The 22,823-nt window shown below is 44.4% G+C and overlaps 1 protein-coding gene across 5 annotated transcripts in view; it reads left to right on the top strand.

Moving 5' to 3' along the window:
* LPP (LIM domain containing preferred translocation partner in lipoma) overlaps window positions 1–22,823 on the top strand; it is a 330,413-nt gene that overhangs the window by 84,811 nt on the left and 222,779 nt on the right. For 4 of the 5 annotated variants that reach the window (XM_064666206.1, XM_064666205.1, XM_064666203.1 and 1 more), the window contains one exon: window positions 6,305–6,369. The exons of the other annotated variant lie outside the window; for it this stretch is intronic. The gene's annotated coding sequence lies outside the window, so the exon portion shown is untranslated. The remainder of the gene's footprint in view (window positions 1–6,304; window positions 6,370–22,823) is intronic. 5 annotated transcript variants of the gene reach the window in all.

Consider the following 22,823-nt stretch of genomic DNA (forward strand, 5'->3'; position numbering starts at 1 on the left):
TTAAGCTTTTGGTTGTTTGGGATTTCAGCTCAGTTAAGCTCTGGATACAGCTTTCAGGAGGACTCTTATCTCTTTGAAGTTCCTTATGGGTAATGCTTAGTTTCAAAATTATTTGGGCATCTAGGGACAAAATGCTGATGCTGCGTCGGTTTGGGTGTACCCAAATACTTGTGAAAAACCAGTAACCTTTAAGTACCTTTGACTTTCATTAGACCATAGTCTTCTTCATGCCAAAGACTCCTTTTAACTTCCTAACTTAAGTAGTATTTGAAGTAATTCTCACACAAACCCCGGAAATAACCCTTCTGTGCTACTTCTGTTTTGACGTTCGCTGCCCATCTCCGTGTGCAGACCCCTCTGTGAAGCAGCAGGCAAGGTGAACCACACAGTGACTGTATTGGTAGGCATGAAAGTTCATTTTACATCACAGAGAATCTCATATTTGGAATTCAGAAATTGTTCATCTTAGTGATGAGCAGGGGCAAGCTCCAAGGAAAATATCACAAACTCAAATGTGTTGCTTGAGGCGCCTGGGAAGTGGTGTTTCTCTTAAGCAGTGTTTTCCAAACAGATTTTGATTCATGACTATCCTGGATATGGTTTTAGGCAATGCCTTATGGTTTCCATGAAAGTGTCTGACAGGAGAGTTGCAGAGCTTTCATCTGTATGATGGAGTGCAACAGTTTGAGGGAGATTTTTAAGTGTGATTCGGCTTTGAGGTGTTTTCTGTCAAAAATGTTGGGAAAGCTTCAGACTAATTGGAAACCTGCCCATTCATTGAAATCACAGAATATTCTGATCTGGAAGGGACCCCCACGAGGATCATTGAGTCCAGCTTTTAAGTCACTGCTCGCCAAGTGAACTTAAGTTGTTTTCCATTGCTTCTCATACCTGGATGACACCCGTGCCTTTGTCCTGCAACTTAAACTTTGGTTTAATGAAAGTGGGAACTGAGTATAGATGGATGAGTTTTGGTCACTGAAGAAAAGCCATAATCATTTAATTTGAAGATAGATAACCCAGATGTTGTTGTGAAGGTCTTCATGTAAAAAACCAACGTTTGAGGCATTTTTTGGAAAACATCTCTTTCAGAAGGGACCTTGTGAATAGTGGGGCTCTTCACACTGCTGACTCATGCTTGTCAGATGGGTTGCAGAGGCTTGCTGGGGGTCCATGATGTTTTCCAGCTCAGCTTCAGGCCGGTGTATTTGCAGTATTGGCTGGCTGTTTGTTTCCACTTGTTTCTCATCCCCAAGCCTGGACATACCCTTGCTTTAGCTGTTAATGGTATGAACCATGCCTGTGGGCTTGGATACAGCCCCCTGGAGGGAGGAGAGCAAGTAGGTGAGGGTGGGAGTGCAAAACTCAGGCAGTTGCACATCAGATGTTGTCAGAGGCTTTTGAGGAGTAACATCTCACATCTCAGGCTTTCTGCAGTGAGGGATGAGATCCCCAAAACAGAATATTCTCAAGCTATGCGGCTCCAGCCCCATGGGTTGTCCCAACACCCATGGGGTGAATAAGCACAGCGGAAAAGCCTGAGCAACTGCTGCCAAACGACTGGGAAGATGCAGCCCACGGTGTCTGTTGTGTCTGAGATCTCTATAAAGTCTCTCGCATCTTTCCTCAAGTTTAGTTTTCCAGTGGAGGCTGTTGCAGTAATGAGAATGTCTCCCATCTGCTCCTCACATGGCTTGGCACATTTAGCCAGAATATATATATTTTTATTGTGGGGTTAGCCGGTGGTAACCATGACAATTAGACTTATCACGCAGCATTTTTTTTCCCTCCTTGAGTCAGTTTGAAATGCTGACAATTAAATAGATACAGTACACTTTAGAGATCCATCAGTCTCTTTGTTGTCTTGACAACCAGAGTATATTTAGAAATGTAACAAGTACATGGAGTTCAATTGCACTTTTGCTAAAACATAGTTTTGTAGCTTGAGAATTTAATCTGTTGTTTGTAGATCCAGGTGCTTATTTGAGCTGTGCCTGACTTTCTCTTGTGTCTCTCTGGGAAGCTCCTACATCGGCTGGTGAAAAGAAAGTCGTCGTCAGGCAGGGAGCAAACCTGCCCACTGTGTGTGGTAGGGGCTTGGGTGTGGGGCTGGCAGCCCCTTCTTACTTGGGTACTGGATGTGCTGTGTCCCTGGATGCTCCTCGTGCTTGTGGTTTGACTTGATTTGCAGTGCAAAAGGAACGTGTGTGATTGTTGTCCCAGATCTGCTGTCCCTGGAGATCCAGTGCAGCAAACGATGCTGGGGAGCCGTGAGCAGCATGTCTGAGCATCCTCTCTCAGAGGAGCTGCTCTCACAGTTCAGTAGCACTTTGGGACAGGAGGACAGTACCATGGAGTGTGATGCTGGCAAACTGGGATGGCTTTCCTCCTGCACCTGAGCTACCTCAGCTTTGGTTGCAACTGGGAGCGTCTCGCAGCCACTGAAGCAATAGGAGACTGTTTCTCTTGCTCACTTCTGTTTTATTTTTGATTTGAATGGGGTGTGTCTTTTTGATTTTACCAAAAACTACTACTAAATTTTTTTTTGTCCCTTCCTATTTGATTGCAAAATTGAGCTCATGCTCTCCCCACTGAACTGGAGCAGCAGCATGTGGGCTAGCTATCTGGAGCTATGGATTTTTAAGGCTGCATTTTCAAGGCTGGAGGAGCAGGAGGGAATTACGATGGACTGCACTCTGGGGGGCTCTAAATATCCCTGTCTCCTACCAGCCCTGTGCACACAGTGAGGGTGGGTGGGTGGGTGTTAAGTGGCTGTGTTCCTTTCTGCCCTTTCCCTTGCTGAGCCAGTAGAGAGCTGTGGTCGGTGCAGGCACCTGTGTGAGTGTGACAGCCATACCTGTAAGTGTGGTGACATGCTAGCCCAGAATAGCAGCTTGGACATGTGGCTCTTATACACTGCCATCCTACAGCACAGTGCCTGTGAGATACAGGCTGGCACCACAGTGCCCTTGCTACATCCTTAGCACAGGACCTGGCAGTGCCTCTGCCTTGCCTTACTTGTGCTGGTTTACAAATCCGTGTCTGAAGAGAGAGGCACCCAAACGTGTGTATCAAAGTATTTCCCTGGCTTGAGTGATGAATGAATGAAATGAAATACCTCAAATGTTCCCCACCACCCCTCCATCTGCCTGACCCAGGTAGTGATGCTGGTCAGAGGTGCCCCTTCGGAAGGCTCGCAGGTCGAGGAGCTGCTCAAAGGGACTTCTTTGTGCTGGTGGCTCTTCGTAATCAGCACCTGAATCCCATGGCAGGGCCTGGGATGCTTGTGGATTTTCTGCAAAATGTTAAGCGAGACTCTTCCACCTCTCCCTGCTTCAGGCTTGGTTTATAATTCACGCTTGGCACTATAATTTGGCCAGAAAAAAGGAAAAAAACCCTAAACAAACCAGGATTCTCCTTTATCAGCAAAGCTGTGGCAATGCAACAATCTGAACAGGAGCTTGGTTGCAGCTGATAGAGTGGCCTTTTGCCCAAGGGAACCAGTTCATTTGGTGAGATGGTTTAAAGAACACAACAGTAGGTCCATGGCACAGATGTAGTGATGTTTGGCAGCATTCAGTCCTGGGCAGAGGTCTGTAAAACTAGTCAGTAGCACTGCTCTGCTCCTGGAGAGCACAGTCAGTACAGGGTTGTCTCTGGGTGGTTTATTACAATGGGATGAGGAAGGCTGAGGGAAAGGAGTCAATCCTGAGATCAGCTATTACAGCAAGTGACAGCTGGTGAAATGCAGCTGTATTTCCTTGGGTGTATGACATCTTGTCTGTGCATCATACCCAAAATATAATTTAATAAGGCTCAAAAGGAGGACAGAATTACATGATTTCGCTTCCTTATTCCCCGTGTTTCTCTTTCATTCATTATCTGTCAAGTAATGTTTGATTTCTCAGTGTGTGTGCAGAGCTCGGTTTCATTTTTCTGTTCTCTTTCCTCCCTCCATTTTACCAATTTCCCAAAGAAAATCCCAAACTATAGTTATATCTCCACTCAAGGTTTGTTTGTAGAATGTTATTATGTATTTTTCCAGTGTTTAATAGCTGCTGGGGTTTATTCTTAAAATATAACCACCAAAACCCAATGATCCTAATGAGTCTTCAAGAATGTTTTAAAGAAGTTATCCCAATCCATCTGACAAAGATAATGGTCTTCCATTAGAAGATACTTAGCTGGAGGTTGCATGAGCTGTAATGTTTATGGGTCTGTAGATCTGTAACCAGACAAAATCAGAATAACTCCTTGGATTTCAGTGGAGCTATGTCTGTTTATTACAGCTGAGGCTTAGGCAGTGCTTTAGACGCAATTGCAACCTCTGTGAAGTTAAGTGGGGTTTTGATTTAATTCCTGGAAGCAGTAATGTCAGTAAAGAAGTGAAGGGCTGGGACCCACATACCCTGAAGTCTGTAACTTCGGGTTGTTCTCCTTCCTTTATTGTCAAGATCAGATTCCCTTGGTTGGGGCTACTAATTAAAATGCAGCTTCTCTTAAGCATCTCCCAAAGGCAAGCAAGAGAAAGTGGAAGTGCAGCCTATGCAGATTATCTCTCTCTCTCTCTTTCTCTCTCTCTCTCCATATTTTGCAGAAAATGCTAGTGGTTAGGTTGTTCTCTCTGACTGCTTGTGGTTGGGCTGTTGACCTGGAGTTTGTGTTTTCCAGCTCCAAAAAATGCAAAGGCTCTATGCTGAGTTATCTGGCTGTGATGCAGAAAGAGCTGGGTTCTCCTTTCCCCCTGCTTATTCATGTCCTTGCAGCCATCAGGAGACATGGGCCACCGCTCATCACCCCCACTGTGTGTGGCATAAGTGATTCACCATGCGTTCATTTCTGGTCACATAAGGGCCATTAGTTTAAAGCAGGCTTGAGGCATAGGTTAGCGTTAGCTATTTGAAGTCTGAAGTCTGAAAGCAACATCAAACAGGGAGCAGAAAATGTATCATGCACAGAAAAATCTCTGGGATTTGTTTCTCCCTTTAAAAAATAATAATAATAAATTCCAAACTGTTTGCATATGCTGTCTCCTCTGTGGTCAGGACACCTGTCTGCCTCTTTGCTGATACTTGATACGGGCTTACAGTGCTCGCAAAAATGTTAACGCAAATTTTTTGTCATGGCAAATGTGAAAAGAATATCCAGTGTCTGTGTGGGCAGGTCCTCAGCAAATTTTTCTGTGCTTCTTATCCTTTGGTGTGGGTCTGAAGCAACTGCTGCTGTTCTGCTCCTCTTCCATCACTGCGGACCAGGAGTGCAAAGCTGCTGCCCTGCCAGACCTGGTTCTCCTGAGCAGAGACAGCTGATGGTGGGTCTAATGAGGTTTAGCCTGGTTTCCTTAAAAAAATCATGTTTATGAGTGGCTAGATATGTCTTTCCTTCCTCTCTTTAATGACTTAATCCTTGGCTAATCTCAGGAAAATAGAGGCGAGGATGCAGTTAGGAGGAGCTGGAGGTAACCTGGTATAACCAGGAGCATGGTGGGCTGGGAGAGCTGGGGCAGGCAGAGGTGGACCTTTCATTAATCATCACTAGTATTTTTTGAACTTGCTCATTTCTTCTCCAAGACTGAGATGAAAGGAAATAGAAAACACCAAATAGGCTCAAATATCAATAAGCTGGAAGTGTGAAAGACTGCTGGTTGAAAGCAGCTTGTGGTAACTTAGAAAACCTGTGGGTTTTTTTTTAATTGGGTGTCTTTGGAGGCACCCAAAAAGGAAACCAGAGCTGGAGATGGGGGTAGGGTTTGGGCTGTCCCACCCTGAGTCTTTTTCCACAATGGCTGTGTGTTTAGTGCATCCCATCTTTGCTTTGGTGCTTCTTGATGACTGCATGGCAAAGCCAGTGCTGTGGGAATGACTCACCGTTGGCCCGAGCGGCAGTGGAGGCTTGGGAAGAAGAGGCCTTTTAAGCATGAGAGGCAGAAGGAAGTCTGGTCAGGCTTTGAAAGGGACTTTGTTACCTGCAGCCCTTACGTCAGTGCCTTTCACCAGCTCTACAGTGATTTAAAACAAGTAGCTTCTCTTCCAAGTAAACCTCAGCTACTTCAGCTCTTGCTCAGATGTAATCTGTGCTGCCAAGGTGTGAAAAACCCTATATGGGTCAAAACAAGGACAGACTGACACGAGTTGTTTCAGAGAGGGGAAAAAAAAGCTATGGTCTGCCCTGTACAGGAGGGCCACTGGCCTTACATGCCCTTTTGGGGTTGTTTTCTTGGCGAAGTGTTACAGCCAGCTTGATTTACTTTCTGCTTTTACGATGAGCAAAATGTTGATTCTGACCTTTCTGTTTGCACCTGCAGGGGTCCCTTGGAAGAGCCTGTCCGTACGTCTGTCGGGGTGCCTGAAGGGGCTGCCTTGCTTCCAGGTGAGGAATGGATCAACTCAAAGGGCTTTTGCCAACTGCTGAGTTTAGAGAGAGTGGGAAGACCTCAGTACCACGTTTGGTTGTTCAGCAGCTGATGGGCATTTCTCCAAAGCTTGGGGTGGTGGGAGGCCAGCCTGCCCAGAAGGCTTGAGGTGATTTTACTCTTTCTGAGTCCAGGTCTAGAAGCAGCAAATGTTCAGGCCCCTCTGGGAATGGGGGTGTTGTATGGGAACAATTGCTTGGTCCTGTGGGCCATATTGCTTTGACTCTATTTTGAACAAAGCTTTCTTGCTTGTGGACCTGAACTCATTCCCCATCCATAGTGTGGCTCTCTGCAGGCTGGAGACACTCCCAGCTGGTGATGGAGAGCTGACTGTATTATTAGTTTTAATCAACCATGCTTCAGTGGATGAGTAGAAATTCATATGAGGAGCAAATTAATTTCAGAAACAGTGTCAGGGCAATGGGTGTGTCCTCAAGCCTCTCTCAGTTGTGCCATCCCAGGAGACAAAAGGGTACTAGAGGTGCTGCAAAGTCATGGCTCCTGTGGGAAGAAAGCAGTGTGCAGCCCTTCTGAGACGCAGATAATGAATGAACCGCTACCCTGGTGGTTTTGACTAGTGGAGCTTCTTTATTTGCCATGATGTTACCTGACTTGAGGACCGTGAGATGTCTGTGTGATATGCCAAAATTAGGAGTAGTGCTTCTTCACCCTCTTGTGTCACTGAATGTAAAGACACTTTCGTTCTGCCCTTTTGCTATGCAATGCACATCCCTCCTTTCTTCCTTTACCCTCTTCTTGGGTTTAATTTTTGTGTGGGTTTTTTTTGTTGTTGTTGTGTAAATTATGGCTAGCTGGAGATGAGATTTCAGCATCCTATTTGCTGCAAACAGGGGTCATTAATAAATGTTGAAAGACAAAGACAGACCAGGGATTAATAAGCAGAGGACAGGAGATTAATAGCAAGAGAGTAGAATTTGGTTCAAGGCCTGATCTTCCCAGTTGCTGGGTTATAGAAGATTAATGGCAGCTCTTCTGTTAATCTCACTCTTTCTGTGGCAGCTTTCCTGGCTAAGTCTAATAAACTGTCCCAGTGGGTTGCTGTAAATATGAAATCTAGGAAGAAGCCCATCCTTTTATACTGTTAACTAAATAAGGCAGTATTAGTTTTGCTTTCTGTTCAGAGCTTGAGCAACAACATCAATACATTTGTGAGTGGTGAAGTTAGATCTTCAGGTACTTACTACTCCTCTCAAGACAAAAACATATCATAAAATGTATCTTGCCAAGCAAGCTGTCTCCAACAAATTGGTTTTTTACTCTGTGTCTTGTGCAAGAGATTAATTTATCTTCTCCCGACTGGGTTTTCAGCTTTCTTTCTGTGAAAAATTGGGCTCTTGACCTGTTGCATCTGGCTTCTCATTAGGCTCCGTGTGAGATTAGATCATTTTAAGAGAACACTAACTTTGCAAAGAACATTCCTGGTTAAATTTGCAGGGGAACTGTAGAACATGGGACTATGTCACAGAAAGTTTATTCTGATAGAAGGGTGCATGGAGTTCTGGGTGTCCTGTAGAGGTTGTCAGCCTCGCTCTCCTACCTTTAGGCTGAAACTGCTGAGTCAAGCACCCCTGTAGTCCTTTGACCTCTGCCCTTGGGTATTTTCTAGTCTTCACAAAGATGAACCCAAGCTCTTAGTGCATAGGGTTATAGTGAAATCTAGGTATGTGTTCCTGTAACAGTGAGCATGATGGAGCCAGGGCTAACATTAGAACTTCAGCAAATATCCATCAAAACTTCAGCAATAGCTGAATTTCTTTTCCAGGGAAGAAAGGGTGTACACTGCTTCAGTGGCCCTGTAACAAAGCTTTTCCCCTCTCATCTGCTCTTGCATGCAGTGCCCTTGGCTTTTCAGAAGTTAATTGATTTGTCTATATTATTATTCTCTATTTAATTTTATTTGTGTAAAGAAGAACACACGCTAATCTTTCTCCAGAGAAATGTTTCCCATTGCTCCTCTTTGAACCTTGGCCCTGGGTCTGCTGTTTCTTAATGAGTGTCTAACTAAACAGCTACAGTTCCCACATGCTCCAGCCTTGACACAGACATACTTGCACACCCACGTGCCTGCTCCCAGTTGAACTGAGCAGCCTGCCTGCTCCCTTGCCCTCTGGCTGCTTTAGGATTCATGTTAGCAGGGCGGCACCTCCCTGGGAAGCCCTACATGCGAGAGGGGGCTTTATACCTGCGGGTAGAGATAGATTTGGCATCAAATGAGCTGTCCTATGAATTGGAAGGACTGTAACCTCTTTACCACGCTGTGCCCCCACCCCCAGGCTTGTTTAATGTGCTTTTCCAGGAGCCTGGATTCCTGTGGGCTGCGCTGCCCGCGGCGCAGACCCAAGCGAGTGCCGAGCGCCGAGCTGAACACCCAATGCTGAATTACTGTCTGGTATGCCACTGGCTGCCAGATCTTTGATAGCTTGTTTTTAATGAAGATTCCTCCTGTAATTCCTAGAATATCTTGCAGTGCAAAAAATGAACGGTGTGTGTATTTTGCTGTGGGCTGAATTTTTTCCTGCTCTTCACAGTTCCCTCCGTGAACAGAGAGGAAAGGGAGGGGGAAGCAGCTGACTGCTTTTTTTTTGGTTGTTGTTGTTTTTCTACTTGACTTCTGTGAAATATGTGGCGATCAATCGCTCACAACTAACAAAATGTTTTTGTTTCTCTTTGCAAAAGCATATGGGAACTGCAGGAAAAGCATATGGGCCTTTTTAGGAAAACATATTGGTGAATGGACAAATTATAGTGGTGCCAATATGTTTTGGATGTCTGGCTAGACCACTACTACTACCACACTTGCTGGCATGCAAACACATCCACAAGATTTCCAGCATGTGAGGGGTGTGTAGTTGCTCCTGGGGAAAGGCAGGCTGTGCTGGATCAAACTCCTGTTAGAACAGTGCTGTGATCCATCGTCGGTGTGCGTGACTGCCTCACCATGTCCCGGGCTAGGCTCATGTTTATGGCAGCATATCCATTCTCTCTGAGCCCAGAGCTCCACTTGCAGCTGGCTGCAAGCAATGATAATGGTAACCATTTTTCTTTCTGAAGCCCTGGACTGTAGTCCTCTTGAAGCCTGAGCATCTTGCAAACAGGCTGGGCAGCCTCTGGTTTTCCTCTGCTGCTCTATTGAGGCCTTTAGCTTGGGGTATTATTTTTAATTTTTAATTATTTTTAATTTTTAATTTTTCTATCAAGGGGTTTAGTTTTGAGGAAATGCAGAACATTTGCATTATTGCTTCTTTTCCCAGTCCTGATTGCCCTGATACTGGTGACCCATGGAAAGGCGTCCATGAGCAATAGGGGGATTAAGTGCTCTTGGTTGGTGGGTTGGTTCTGGTGGCTCACAGCATCCCTGCAGTGTGAGCTGCCCTGCTGTGGACCCCTGTACAGGGAGAAGTCCTTGACAGCTCCAACTGGGCAGTTCTTCCCGCTCACCCTGGCAGCGAGGGAGTGCTGCCTGCTCTGCCTCTGCCTGTGATGGGCATGGCTGTACTGGGCTGCAGGGGCTGGTAGCAGTTCTCTGCCCACACTGGGTTTCAGCAGGTCCCAGGGGACTGGCTGAGGTCTCCTTGCACAGATGTGCACAGGGGGTAGACACCTCCTGTCTGTAAGAGCTCACAGTCTAAGTGGACAAAACTGAGCTGCTGAGAAGGGTGTGAAGGTCTGTGAGTGTTGGGGAAGATGGGCAATAACTGAACTCAGGTGTGATTTCATGAGCAGGTTCAACTGGTCTGAGTTTGTACCATCGTTGGAAGAGGTGGTCCTGCTGTTCCTGTGCCCTAACCCTCATTTCTGCTCATAGAGTCATTTTTATCCTTTGTAAGATAAAAGTGAGTGGTGAGACAGAGGAGGAAGCAAAACATGTGGCTAAAGACTGAGGGGATAAGCAAGATGGACATTTGGTCAGTCATTTTGACACAGTGTTGTTTATCTCAGTTATGAACCTGCACTCAAATATTCTGAGTGGTAATTCAGCACCTTTTAGTGTTCTTCCTCTTATGCCAACTTCAAGATGATTTGCTAGTGAGTAATTTTACATTATTTAATGTAGCCACTTTCCATATAGCTCTTTTGTTCTGTGAGACAATTCCCTATTTTATTATGCAAACGGTACATTAAGATCCTTGTGGGCCTAAGTTCCCAGCAGTGCTTGAGATGATGGCAGAGAAAGAGGTTATTTCAGAAATCATGATTCTCTCCTCTAGAAGCTTTCTTGGAGTTCTGCTTTAACTGCTTTTGGTATTATACATGCTTAAAAAAAAGAAAAAGTTAAAAAAATCCAGTACTTCCTAAATGTTATAGAGCTCAAAAATACACTATATGCCTTGTCACAATATTTAATACAGAGTGCTATTTACAGTAATGAATCAAAATGTCAGTTTTTAAAATATGAACTGTCAGAGTGTTCCTACTTTGCAGAAAACTTTGATATGACAGTTTGTTAATCATATGACTATTACATCAAATGTGTCTAAGAGTACTTTTGCTAAACGAAGTCTTTTTTTATTCTTTTCCCTGTTAATTCTGGTAGGGTTGTTTGATTGAATACACTTTGATTAGTGGTCAGAAGAATCCAGAACTGAATGCTTTTGTGTATTTACAAAGGGGATGTCCCACTGCCTGTGTTCTTGCTGGTCGTGGTCACCTAGTCTTAGGTACAGCCTGGTTTGGATCACTTTCCCTTGTGTGGTCATCCCAAATCTGCTGTGTGCAGGGCTCAGGCTCAGAAACGAGCCCTGACAGAACAGTGCTGATGCCTTCAGGGGTAACTCTGCATTTGGGGCAACTGGGCTAGAACTGTCTATTCAGTAAAGAAAAAGCTGGCTTGTACAGTAGCACTACTAATCCCTATAGCTTTAGCATGAAGGCACAAGTAAAATAAAGAAAAAATCAGTTTAAAAATAAAAACAAAAATAAAAATAAAGGCTGCCCACACCTCCTTGATGAGCTGAAGGGCTGGTTGTGCAGGGCAGGGTTGGTGTTGTTTCTGGAGGAGGAGGCAGGGGGCTGGGAATGCCAAGGTTCTCTCCCTAGTGATTACTCTGGACGAAGGTCAAGAAGTGTGTTTGTGCCCTAAACTCCCTTCCATTAATTTAGACCAGGATGTTTCCCTTTTTTTGTTCTTTTGTTTGCTTATCTGCAAAATGGGAGTAATTAATTGGTATTAGTTAACTCACAAAAAAACCTTAAAGCCGATTAGTCAAACAGCTGCACTTCCTGGTGAAGACAAGGGAGAGCTTATGTAGATAACTGTGCTTTAGAAAATAGCCTCTGGAAGGAGGAGAGGGTTCAGTGTGCTAATGTGAGGACTGGAGGCCAGAGAGGAGTCCCAGGTCTAGCAGAGTAATGTTCCTCCACCCAGAACGTGTTTGTGCCACATTGCCTAAGGCTTCAGATGTATTCCTATTGCTTGTTAAAACTCTCAGCTACCATTGCATAGGTCTTACAAGTGCAATATTTGTGATTTGGAGTCGGCCCAGCACAGCTATGGGAATAGGAGGAGTCTAAGAAGGCAAAAGCTGTGTGTCAGCAACCCAGAAAAGAGGAGCATAGGCAATGCAAGACAGTAAATCTTAGAATCATAAAATCATAGAAAGGTTTGTGTTGGAAGGGAGCTTTTAAAGACTATTTCGTTTAAATGCACCTGCCCTGGGCAGGAACACCTTCCACTAGATCAGGTTGCTCCAAGCCCCATCCAACCTGGTTTTGAACACTTCCAGGAATGGGGCATCCACAGCTTCTCTGGGCAGTTTATTCCAGTGTCTTATGATAAAAAATTTCCTCTTTAGGCCAAATCAGATGGTCTTGATTGTGGGTATTTCTTGGGGCCTGATTAACTTGGCATTTCAGCGAGGTATGTCTATTAAATAACAACCTTGACACTTTCACTGATGTTACTGAAGAGGTGATAAAAACTTGTTTTCAGGGGTGTAGTCACATATTTAAGTGCACTTTTGAGTAGCACATTAGCCAGCTCTTGCATGTGAAAGGCACAGGTAAAGGCACTGAACATATGTGAAGTCTGGTATGCAGAGGCCCACTGGGTCTCACCAGTGGAAGGAGACTTGGGAAGGTGAAGGCAGTGCTGTAGCATCCATCCCAGTAAATATCCTGCTGATAGAGGAGGTGAGAAAAAATGGAAGGGAGAGGAATGGAGGAAGGAGGCAGCTGGTGTGTGAGGCGAAGAGCAGGAGAAGTTTTGCTAATGGTGGTGCCTGTTGTGGACCACCAGGAAGCCTGGGAGAAGCTGTCACGTGAAGCTAGTCCCAAAAAGGCTCTTTCACAAACACAGCAGCAGCAGAGGGGTTGCCAGCAGTGAGGGCCACCAGCAAGACATATGTGAGGGCATCACTTTTCAAACCACATCTTTGTCACCTCCAACGAGTGAGTGCTGCCGTGTTGCCTCATCCCACAGAGGAACACTGGTTATTATTCAATTTTCATTTTAGACAAACCACACTGTTAGTGAGATGATTTTTCTTTTATTATCGTTAATTCAATGGATGGAAAAGGAGCTCTAACAGATGTATGATTAGCAGGGCATGAAATTAAAAATGTTTGCGCACAAGGAAAAAGGTTGTTTACTACCAAATTCCTCATTTGGAAATTAGCGATACTAAGATTGGCCATGCAATTCTGCAGCAGGCCTGCAGCCCCCTTCCTTCCCTCTCCCAGCAGCATTGGCCGAAAAGAAATAATATCTTTAGTGTTACCTTTATTAAAAAAAGTAGTAACACAACTGAAAAGGGAGTACCTGCTTTTGGATGCAGATTATCCAAAGAGATTATTCTCCCACTCTGGTACTGACAGTGTCAGTTCAAAGAAATATTTTGACTGATGTTTAAGCTCATTGATTAGGACAAATTTAATATTTTGTATCAAAATTCGTTTGGATGGAAAATAAGGTTCTGATTGAATAATTCTGAGTGTGAGTGTGTCCTCTTACCCCTTGCCCACCCCTCCTGCCGCAGGTAATGAAATTTTTAGTTTGAGAAAATTATCTTTTTTTCTTAGGAGCTCTACCTGTGATGCACAATTCTCAGGTACAGCTGCTCTTTCTGGATTTCCTTTAAATATCACAGAAAGATAAATTATGCTAAGTTGGAAGGGAGCCATCAGGATCATCGAGTGCAACTCCTGGCCTTGTGCAGGACACCTCAAGAGTCACACCATGTGCCTGGGAATATCTGGTGATGAATTTTGAGAGAGCTACATTAAGAAATGTGCATCAGAAACGCTTTGTTTATCTGTGTTACACTGTTGAGATAAGCCTGGTCCTACCTAGGACTGAAAATTTCCTAGGTGCTTTGAGTCTCTCACCTATCTGATTCCAGTCATTTTGTCCTGTAAAACCATTGTGGCCAAGTTCAAGGCTGGCACTGGTTGAAGTGTGGGCTGTTCACATGTCAAGTTTCACCTGAGTGAGTGTTTGCGGGACCCACACCTGAGGTGTCATCGTGATGGATTCTGCCTGCTGAGCCTGGATGGCACTGAGCAGAGATAGGAAGAGGGATAAAAGATTGTTCCTGCGCTCTGGGAACAATTGAGACAGAAAATTGCTTCCAGGATTTCTTCACTTTTCCACAGAGGGTAATCAGCCTGTGTAATTCTCTGCCACAGGAAATACTGCCTGAATCTGTTACCCAAAGACAGCAAGCAAAATTCAGATAACGGCCTGAATACCAGAGGTGCTGCAGAGCAGGGACTGTCCCTTAGTCAGGGCTTTTTTAGTGTAGTGGCTGCTCTATATGTCATGGGATGTCACAGTGGTGCAACTAATATGACAGATAATTGAATAATTGCATAGATACTCGGCATGTTCTGGTACACAGTTTGACTTTGGTGCCCTAAACAAGGAGACAAGTTTGTATGCTGAGGTTGTAGACAAAGTTTTGCTTAGTGTGATGCTCGGGTTATACCCCTGAGGTTGTGGGGGAGGTTAGAGCAATTCCAGTGGGGGTATGGGTTTCCAGTAACTTCAGTCCTGCTCTTGGCTCATTTTTAATCTTTGCTTCATAAAGGTAAGCAAATCACAATTTCTGCACCTTTATTTGTTAGTCTGGAGGATGGGGCAGCACTTGGGCTACTTGCAGGGATTTGTGTTAAGTTTCTAACAAGGCCTCTCAGACGTGTTTTATTCCAACTTTTAGAGGAAATTATTTAATTTTTTTACTTAAGTGAGAATAGTTGTAGCCAAATCATTGCACAAGCATTATACCTGCTGGGCACTGAAATTCGATTCCTGAATTTCCATTAGCAGGTCATACTGGGCCAAAGAATCTTGAACCGCTAGAATAGAAGAGAATAAAACAGAATGGAGTTGGTGTTTGGTTATGGGCTCTGGATGTCATTGTTCCTGACTGTTCATCTGGCTAATGTTTGCTTTTGTGTAGTATTTGTCTGTGTCTGTGCTTCTGTGCACATGGGGAAAAGGAGGACAAATATCACTGGGGTGGATTAGCATTAAAAAATAGTTAACTGATCAAAGCCATAAAGCTTGTCCAAGTGAATTCTTCAGAGAAATAGTTTTGAATTTCCCAAGCAGCCGCAGGCCATAAAAGCGAAGCGCTATCATTCAGAGATGCAAAAAATCCCATTCTGTTGGCGTGTTGGACCTATTTGTTCCTTTTTAGGAGGGGATTCAAAATGTTTTCTTAATTTTCTTCTGAACAGCTCACTGCTATCCATCATGAGCCTTTGCCAGCTCTGCTCCCCCTCTGCTTTAACCCTCCACTGAAATCTGTATATGCATACTTAGCATTTTGGATGCCTTTTGGTTCTGTGCACTTTGCGGTGGGATAGCCCTTACAGAGCATGTCTTGTCTCGGAGCTCAGTGTTGTAAAGAAAGGGATAAATGTTGTCCGCAGTGTCTGGATGGAGGTGACAGGGAAAGCAGGATGCAGATGGAGAGTGATGCCTGAAGGGATGGCAGGGGAGCCCTTTTCCTGATGCCATGTTCTGTCTTGTTACTGGTCGTGCCCCAGCAGGAGCACCAGCCCCACCAGGTCTGCAGAGCAGGTGGGGCAAAGCGGGAGGGAACTGCATTTCTCTCACATGGAGGAGAGAAAGCAAAGCACATTGTTCGACTGCTCAAAGTTATTGAAGCCTCATTATTGAAAATTAAGCAACCAGCCTCTGGGAATTGGGCACATAAACTTGCTTTATGCTTATGAAAGTCTCTCTTTCATAGTGTTTTGCTTTGTCGCTTCTTAAGATGTACAAAAGAATGAAGTGCTGGTGTATGGTCCATAGACAGAGTGTTTGGATAGCACGGTCATTAGTAGGAATGAAAATTATACTGTGGTGGATCAGAGCTTGCCAAGAAAAAAAGAAAGAAAAAACTCTCAGAAGACATGAAGTGCTTTGTAGCTGGAAGTGCCTGTTGCCCTGCGAGAACTCAGCTGTCCTTTTCAGTCCCAGTCTTCTCTTATTGAAAATATTTTACTGCCTAATACCTACTAGCTTTTTAATACTGCCTAATTGTACGCACACCCCCCCAAAAGAAAGCCACACATATTTTTCTGCTCTTGTAAATGTTCAGCTTTAGGGCCCCCAGGGAGGGTGTTAATGGCCGTGTCCCGGCTGCCTTTCAGGCAGAGAATTCCACTTTTACTTCCCTTGTGAAACTTGGAGTCTCATTCTCCAGATAACCAAATTTTAACCACATTTGCAATGTGTGTGTGTGTATATATATATATAAATTTTTTCTTATGATGAGTCCTAAGTATATTCTCCTAGAAACTGAGGTCATCTTTATAACAGGTGGGCAGTGCATGGAGGGCAAAGCTGTGTCTGAGGAACAGGCCTGTAGCTTTTCAAAAGGGATTAGATGCTTGCACAAGTGTGGGCATGACATTAGTCTGTTCCTTGTATACACCTCCTGTGCTTGGTTTCTGTGGTAGAGCAGAGGTAATTTACCCACATAGCAGAGCCATTTGCTACAGTGAAGTCATCATTGTTCAGTTACTAAAGCAATATACAGGCACATCCATATACAGGATAGTGCAAAGTCACTGGGAAACTCATCTTTCTCCTCCAAGATTGTACTTTGGCCTCTTGTATAGGCCATATCCTACCCTCAGATGGGAGCAGTGCTCAGCTGCTGATAATATGAGGAGAAATTGCATCTGAAGTCGAGGGCCCTTCTGCTCAGGGAAGCTATTGCGAAACAAAGCCAGGGTGTGAATTTAAAGTGCAATAGCTGTTCCGAGCGTACTTCTCATGTGGGCAGTCTTATTCTGCTCTGAGAGGGCCTTTGTGCAGTTCTGCTTCATCCAGTGCCAAAGGCACTCTCAGTGCAGAAAGAAGAATGCCCACACAGGGAGCGGATAGCTTTTCCAGGCTATTTCACCATGCTGAGTCGTCCCAGGAGATGCCATGTTTTTATGTCCCCATGAATGTTGCAGGAGCTTACCCTTCATTCAGCTCACCCTTCCACCCGAGCTTTCAAGGAGACGTGTTTTGTGATGTGCATGTGGTGGAGTTGTGTCTTCTGGACCCTGCTGGGTGCAGCTTGCATCACTCATTTGCCTGAAGTTCTGGGGCTGATCTCTGGGATCCCTGAGGTCTCGGTCTTCTCTGGATGTTGCTGGTGTTGCAGTTTGGCATTCTGCATCAGTGCCGTTGCTTCTCGTGGTGTGTCCAAGCTGCTGAAAAGAACTCCTGTGAGAACATGTCTATGATCATGTGTTGTTCCTTTTCATACGAAATCGTCAAGCAAACCTGTGCACTGGGTATGATCGTTATCTGAATACTGTTGAACAGGGAAAAAAAAAGCCCATCTGTTCTACAAAGAGGCAGTGTAAAGAGCAGGCTCTGTGACTAAATAAATTCACATCTGTTTAGCAGAACCATCAAATGGCAAGCAGAGGGGCCTAATGTGAATCACATGTTGAAACCACAAGTATGAGTGAGATGAGCTGCAAAAGAGAGAGCCTGGAAGTGTTGATCCATGTGAGCAACTGTTGGTTTCTCTCCTTATTCTTTCTCTCTACCAGTTTCCTGAGCAAATGCTATAAAAATCAAAAAATCAGGGGTGTGCAAATGTCTATGCATATATGTGTGCATGAGTTTGTATTCCTTGCATGATTAAATGACCTTCCTACATCATCCTGAGCCATTGGATCATAACTTCAATTGGAAGGGTGCTGGATGGGGGCGGGGCTGCAGAGAAGGGAGAGCAGGGCTGACATGAAGAGAGCAGGTTGCCTAGTGATGTGAAGGTGCTTCACAAAAAAAATGGCCCTGGGGTAGCTTGTTTTAAAAAGGGACTTGCCTTGGAAGAGATTCCTTAGGATATCCCTCTAGCAGTGTCATCTCAAGGAAGCTGATGGAGCAATCTAAAAACTTCAAAGCATAGGTTATGCCTTCATGTGCTCAAGCTAATTTCAAAATAGGTATCCCAGTCCTAACAGACTGCATCTTTCCATGGATCAATGTAATTTGTTGCTTAGGTTTTCCCCTTAGTGTTTTAAGCCCTGCAGAAACAAAGGGCAGCTCAAGTTTCTGTATTGGTTGCATTTGTTGTTTATTTCTTTTTTGTGTGCCAAGAACATGTCAATACAATTTCAAAACTTAGTATTTTTTGTGACTTAAGGCAGCAGTTTATAACTTAAAAACATGAAAGCTTTGGGGATGTACATACAACTCAGGTGCCTCAGTTAAGGTTCTTTGGCTGGTCTCCATAGCCCCTTGAAGTGTCCATGCAGAGGAGCAAGCATCTTCTCTCCCACAGGATCTCATGAAAAGAAACATGCAATAATTTTAGTCTCAAATAGTTTCTTGTTGCTGTCTTGCCTTTTGTCCTAGATATTCTGCAGTAAACGAGGCCAAACTTGTGGGAGCAAAGAGTGATGGAAGATAGGCTGTTAGACCTGATTTGCACAGATTCTGATCTCCTGCAGCTCAGTCTGCTCTCTTTAGCTGACAGAGAGCTGTGCTCATACAGCTCACCTGGGATGTGAGCTCTGCAGGAGTGCACTGGAGGTAATGAAGCACTTAAGGGCTGACGTGGTTGAAGGTCCCCAAGGAATGATTAAGGTGTTGGCAGCTGTGTTACTTTGAAAGAGAAATATGTGCGTTACACAGCAAAGGCATGCTGAAATGCCTTTCAGATGCTTAGTTGTGTGTGGGAACATGCTTTGCCTTAGACCTGTGAGATAGCAGTAGCAACTATTGAAGGGCACTTGATAAATGGAGCTGTGTGTGTGCTTACCAGCTGCACGGCCCAGCTGCCTGCCCGAGCATAGCTCAAAAACAAGTGGTTGCCAGCAGTGGCTAAAATGCAGCAGCATGTAACTATCTCTAGATACATTAAAAGTCTGGTTCTTCCTTCCCTCCACAAGTTCCCTCTGCTCATGATTCATTTCCCCTCTTCCACCACCCGCTGCCAGTCGCTTCCCTGAAGGTGCAGTGAGAAGGTAAAAGAGCATTGTAATGTTTTCCTAGAGACTGTCAGGTTTGAGCTGTTTCACATCTAGGGAACTGATGTGGCCAGTCTAGTATGAAAACTCCTTTGTCACAAGAAAACTTCCTACTGATTTCTGGAAAGGGGAACAAATGGTTAGTTTGGGTGGTCAAAACCAGAAAACACTAATGTGATGGTAGTGGAGCAACTGGAGTCAGCTTTTTAATATGATGAGCTTGTTTAGCAAACTTGCGAGGCCAGTGTGGATGCCTGGCTGGATTAACTTTCTAGCACCGTGGTTTGCACTAGTTGGGGAATATCACCCAGAGCTTTGCATATCACTGTCCTTGAATGAACGGACACAGAGTTAAAGGGGAAGAGCAGCAGTTTCTTGGGTTGATGCTTCGTGGTTTTATGAGTTTCAAAGTAGAATTGAAAATTAAATCTCAAACACTTGTCTTCTGTCGCAAGTTTCTATTCGGAGAAGAACTAATGTTCTACAGTTACTAAACCAGAGATTTATCTTGATGTGCTCCAGAGTGTCATGGTGTGCTTTGCCTTTGCTTTTAGTATTCTCCTTCACCCATTTCCCTGTGCTTCCAGAACTGCCCTCTTTGAATAGGTATCTTCTCAATGAGCCCTATGTTGTGTTTTTTGCAAATAGCATAGAGGTAGCTTATATCACCTTGTGACTACCCCCACATCCTGTGTGGCCATGGACATTGTGGAGCTCCTCCAGCTTAGGCACTGTCTCAAATTATGCCTTTTGTTCTCCTTTATTTCTTGACAAAAGGGCTAGAGAATTCTGTGAACACCCAGTCAAATATGAGTCCAGGGTGTCCTGTCATTGCCAGTAAAGCAAACTGGATATGGGGCTGCTTCAGGGGGAGCTTGGACAGTAGATTGAGATGAGTTATTGTGCACCTTTGCTCCCTGCTGTTGAGGCTGTTAACCATCAAGGAGGCTGTCTTGCATCCACCAGTTGAAGTGGGATGTTGAAGAGCTGGAGAGGGTCCAGAGGAGGGTCAGACAGGGACCTAGAGCACATGGCCTACAAGATGAGGCTGAGTGCTTTGGCTCCTATCTATCATGGAAAGGAGGCAAAGGAGTGATCCAATGGCAGCCTGTGACTGCTGCCAGGGGCATTGTGAAGATGACAGAGCCAAATGCTTCTGTCCAGATGGCAAAATGAAGTGCCATGGACATGCATAATAGATTGGGAGATTCAATTGGAGAGCTGGAAAAACATTTTCATTGGGAAAGTAGTGTAACACTTGAACAAATCACCAGGTATCAGGGAATTCTTCATTTTGGAGGTTTTCAAGGACAAAGCCACAGCAAGCCTTATCTAGCATTGGTGATAGTCCAGTCTCCTGCTAAAAGCAGGACTTGGTAACCTGCAGAGATCTTCTTTCTTTCCTGACAGTACTGCAGGCTTTTAGCTTCTTAAAGGAGGAAGCACTTAAATCTTTATTTTTGCTTCGTGTTGCAGAAGGGAGACAAGATGACACTGGTGTGCTCATGTCTTGATGATGTCATATCACCTGTTGTCATGAAACTCAGAGAACTGTAGTCTTTTTCTGTAATAGACTGTTTATACAAAGGGCTTTGTGTACTTCCTTTCCTACAGTTTTATGCACTCAAATGTCTTGCTTCCATTAGCAATCTCTTCACAGCATCAGTTCCCAGTAATCTGGCAGCAATCACTCTTCAGTGTGTTAGGATACAGGATTTTCCATAGGAAAAAAGGCTATTTCCTCTGATTATTTGCAAGGTGCCGTGGGCTGAGCTGTCAGAAGTGAGACACAGGTTGGTGAAGTGCTCTAGAAGAAGTCATCCAGGGATTTGTTGTAATTGAAGCTGTGACTTCCAGGATGGCTTGGTATCTCGGGCAGGAAGAGTTAAGTGGACCAGGTGGGAAGAAAAGAATGAGGGATCAAAGATTTTGATCCTGGACACAGTTCCTGTCCATGAATTAATTGCTTGCTTTTTAGGCATTAAAGAATTTCAAAGTCTGGATTGTACTGCCAGCAATTTGAGGTGTCACAAGAAGTGTACGATGGCGCTGGGCCTGCACGTGCTTCCTTCCTGAGTAGGGTCCGTGCTGTGCCCGTGTTCTGGGCTGCAGCTCCTTTTCCATTCACAGAAACCCTCTTTATGGCTTGGAGTTCAGAGTGCCAATAGCAGATATGTTTTCTTCCAGGGACAACAGCAGCTCACTCTTCCTGCAACCACAGCTAGTTTAGAAAAGCAGCAAAGTGCAGGGACCCCGTAGTAAATTGAAAACCCGCCTACACCCACGCTAGCCTTGCTTAGTAGGACCTCAAGCTGTTTCCTTGTTCACTCCATCAGTTTCCCACTGAGCTCAGATCCCTGCTATCTCTCCCAAGGCTGAGACACACACACACCCCCCCCAGAGCACTCAGCAAAGCTAATACAATTATCTGTGTGTGTCAATATGCTGCCACAGTCCCATTTGGTCCCACTGGGGTCTCACTGGTATCTCATAGCTGACCTGAATGTTAGTTCTGCACAGTTCCTTTTTGTTTACAGCCAGCATCAGCATCCAAACTCCCTGAGCTTGCTCTGACAGCCTTAACCTTGCCATCTCTTGTTGTCCTGTTTGCTTTTCTCTTATGTGGGACTCCTGATAGGCCTGATTCCAGTGCGTCTGCATTGGTTGAGAAGTTCAGTCCCTTAATCATTTTATTTGATGGATAAGCTCTGTGTTGCTTGGCAATCCCTCGCTGAAGTAGGAAGCCAAGTACTGAGCTGTGCTATAGGCAAGACATTGAATATGGGCACAAAAGGAATAAAGGCAGCTTTTTTTGGCAAAGAGGTCTTGAAATAAATTGTATGCAGGAAAATAGTATTTGTGCAAGGGAACTCATGGTCTGAGACTCCGAAAATAGCCTTTCTGCATCATTCTGCCTGTTTTTGCTGTCTCTATTAATATATTTCCTCTCTCATTTTATACACAAAATTCTGAAACATCCATCTCAAACTTTTCATTGTGGTGTAGCAGCATCCTCCCTAACTTGTAAGTCAGGTTATCAGGAAGAGAGACTTTAACAATTGGAAGAAATTTGTCTGGCTCAGAGCTACCTCCTTGCTCAGCTCTTTAGGTTCAGCCATAAACTTTGCTGTATTTGAGTAAGCCAGCAGGTCTACCTCCTCCACAGCAATTGCCCTGGGGTTTGTTGTGACCACAAGTAGCTGAGTCTTTGGGTTAATGTTTTATCCAATATGATTATGTTTGGAGTAGCTGAGGACTGTCACAAGCCACGGAAGTCAGGAATCAGCTTGCTCTCTGGTGAAATTTTAATGCAGTCATTGGAATTGTATTAGGTTATATAGATCTGTGTCTTTACTTCAGTGCACATGGACCAGTCAAGTTCAATTTATTGGGATTTTAAAACCTAGTCTGTTGTCGGACAGCAGGATGTGACATGGCTGTAAGAGGAAGATCTTGTTCATCAGTTTTTATGTGTGTTTTGCAGCAGCAGTCAAATTCAAATAGCCAGCATCTAATTCCAAAACTACTAATGCAATTATACAGGGAAAGCAAAGAAGTTTTATGTTTAGTTTGCTCTTCTACTTTTCTATTACTGAAGCTGATATAAGAGAAATGAGGTAAGGGGAGAAACTTAAACTTGACATCAGCATCTTGGTTGATATCAAGATTGTCCCAGCAGCAGGGTTTTGGTGTAAGAATTATGATGATATTGGGTTGGTGTCTGATGAACTATTTTCATGATGATATTAACCTGTGTCAAGCATCTTTGTACCAGAGAAACTGTTCTTTACCATCACATCTTTGCAATCTCCGCTATGAACTTGCTGTCTTCTGTTTACGTCTGAGTAATACTGTAGAAGTTGTAGTTGCTTTAGTATGTACAACTAAAGTCACATCCCAAACTGGTGTAGATCTGCTGGCAAAAAAATGAAGTGTAAGTCATTTGAATTTAAGTCAGGTCTTT

This window comes from Pseudopipra pipra, chromosome 10, assembly GCF_036250125.1.
Source record: "Pseudopipra pipra isolate bDixPip1 chromosome 10, bDixPip1.hap1, whole genome shotgun sequence".
Lineage (NCBI taxonomy): Eukaryota > Metazoa > Chordata > Aves > Passeriformes > Pipridae > Pseudopipra > Pseudopipra pipra.